This window comes from Schistocerca serialis, chromosome 9 (assembly GCF_023864345.2).
Source record: "Schistocerca serialis cubense isolate TAMUIC-IGC-003099 chromosome 9, iqSchSeri2.2, whole genome shotgun sequence".
Lineage (NCBI taxonomy): Eukaryota > Metazoa > Arthropoda > Insecta > Orthoptera > Acrididae > Schistocerca > Schistocerca serialis.
This window is the reverse complement of record NC_064646.1, coordinates 134,531,218-134,533,928: the sequence shown is the minus strand read 5'-3', so window position 1 is coordinate 134,533,928 and position 2,711 is coordinate 134,531,218. Positions and strand designations below refer to the sequence as shown.

Here is a 2,711-nt window from a genome sequence, read left to right as displayed (position 1 = left end):
TCGGCGATTGCTGCGCAAACAAGTTCTCCACGTACGCAATGATGTAAAAATGTACTGTATTTGTGAAACCCTGATGTGATATAAGAGTGCGCCTGATGGCTCTAATCAGTTCAGCCTACATAAATAAGTAAATAAAAATAAATAGATTCTCATCTCACATATTCTGAAAGCGAATGTCTCTGGAACACCCTAGCCAGTTTCCCTACAGAGATGGTGTTCTGTAGCGTAGACAGAGCACCACATCCAGATCCTCCGTTTTCTGTCCATCACCTGAATGGTATCATGGTTCTTTCATCTACTACTCCTTATCTCCTAGGGTTATATAGAAAGATTTCTTGCACGAGCTGGAAGTTTTTGTATAGTCATCTGGCATTTCCGCAACCATTCCTTTATTTACCACATTCATTATTATTATTTTGGGATTCTGGAGATCTTAAAGATTTGCAGTTTTTTTCGGTTTAAAACCTGCATGCCGAGGCTGCTGCCTCCATTGCAAACCATTGTGAAGTCGCAGTCATCGACCACAGAAACCACCTGGTTGTTCCGCCAGTCTCTGCGTCTCCGCCAGCGGGAGTAGTCATAAAGAGCGTTCTACCTATGCAGGGATGTATAGAAAACGTTTCAACTACGCTCATATTATATCCGATAGGTGATGCATACACTTGAGTATGGCTACACATCTAAAACTACGTAGTACTGAACGATATGAAATGAAATTATGGTTTAAACCTAATAATAACAGACAGAAATGGATCATGGCTATAGACTTTATTGGAATTAAAATATGTGGTAGTGTTAGTACTATTGTTTTCTTGGTGTTAGTGTCGCAGTCTTCTGTCTAAAGATTTGTTTGATGTAGCCCTTCACCGTAGTACATTCAGCGCAGGCATCTCCAACTTTGCACAGCTACTACAACCTGCTTCCGCTTCAAACTGTTCGCTGCAGTCAAACCTCGGTTTCCCCCGGCAATGTGTGCGACTCACGGTTCCTTCCATTACCAGATTAACTACTGTACGACGCCTCAGGATATGTCCTAAGCCGGCCGCAGTGACCGAGCGGTTCTAGGCGCTACAGCCTGGAACCGCGCGACCGCTACGGTCGCAGGTTCGAATCCTGCCTGGGGCATGGATGTGTGTGATGTCCTTAGGTTAGTTAGGTTTAAGTAGTTCTGTGTTCTAGGGGACTGATGACCTCAGATGTTAAGTCCCATATTGCTCAGAACCATTTTTTGATATGTCCTATTAACAGGTCCATTCTATTGTTCAAGTTGTGTCATAAAGTTCCTTCTCGCCAGTTAGAGACAAAACCACATCATTAGCTACTCGACGTACCTGCTTAACTCGCATCTGTTGATATCATTGTACAGTGTCCATTCAGTTTCGGCTCCCATATCGCGTCCACATTGTCTGCATCTACACTCCACAAGAAACCGTAGGGTGTGTGGTGGGAGGTGCTTTTGATATCGTTACCTTTTCACACCTTCCCTGTTCCATTCGCAAATGTTGAATGGGAATAAATGCTGTCGGCAAACCTCTCAAACCTCTTTACGAGCTTTAATTTCTATGATTTTCACCCTCGATAACATGTGAAATCACAATGAAATCCAGACCTTTAGCTGCTTACAGGCGTTGATAAATATCAGTGGGGACAGTTGAAAATGTGTTCCCCGACCGGGACTCGAACCTGGGATCTCCTGCTTACGTGGCAGACGCTCTATCCGTCTGAGCCACCGAGGACACAGAGGATAGTGCGACTGTAGGGACTTATCTCTGGCACGCTCCCCGTGAGACCCACATCTCCAAATTACTGTCCACACACTACATTTGTAGTGCCCCTGTCCACTATACGCATTACTCGTGGCAGTCAGTCTACCGAGAGCCGTAAGAGTTCGGGCAATGTGAGGGCATCCGGACTAAAGAAGATCATTGGTCGGTAATCCTTATGTATATGAAGACGGTATCTGCACTTTCTGGCATGTAGTGTGTGGACAGCAAGTTGGAGATGTAGGAGCGTGCCAGAGGTAAGTCCCTGCAGTCGCACTATCCCCTCTGTCCTCGGTGGCTCAGACGGATAGAGTGTCTTCCATGTAAGAAAGAGATCACAGGTTCGAGTCCCGGTCGGGACACACATTTTCAACTGTCGCCGTTGATATTTATCAACGCCTGTAAGCCGATAAACGTCTGGATTTCAGTGTGATTTCACATGTTATCGATGGTGAAAATCATAGAAATTAAAGCTCGTAATGAGGTCTGGATTTCATCGTAATTTCATTCTTCGAGAGCTGCAAAATCACCAATGATATCTGTTCTTTCGGACATGTGGTAGCACCGGTTCTCCTCAGATCACCGAAGTTAAGCGCTGTCGGGCTGAGATAGCACATGGATAAGTAACCAACCGGTCTACCGAGCGCAGTTGGCGAGCGGAATGCATGTCCGAAAGAACAGATACCATCTTCATTCTCGATAACATGTGGTTTAAAGAGGAGATGTACAGATCGGGAAGAAATGAACAGTATAAATTCGTGGTGGTCTAAACTCATTATAACTTAAGGATGTGTACAACATTTACTGGTTACTACTACAAAAAAAAAAAAAAAAAAAAAAAAAATGGCTCTGAGCACTATGGGACTTAACTTCTGAGGTCATCAGTCCCCTAGAACTTAGAACTACTTAAACCTAACTAACCTAAGAACATCACACCCATCCATGCCC

General features: G+C 44.4%; 1 non-coding gene across 1 annotated transcript; it reads right to left on the bottom strand.

The window, feature by feature from the left end:
• Nucleotides 1-1,662: 1,662 nt before the first annotated feature.
• Nucleotides 1,663-1,736, bottom strand: Trnat-cgu (transfer RNA threonine (anticodon CGU)). Its single transcript has one exon. It is a non-coding gene; the product is annotated as a tRNA-Thr (tRNA).
• Nucleotides 1,737-2,711: the final 975 nt, after the last annotated feature.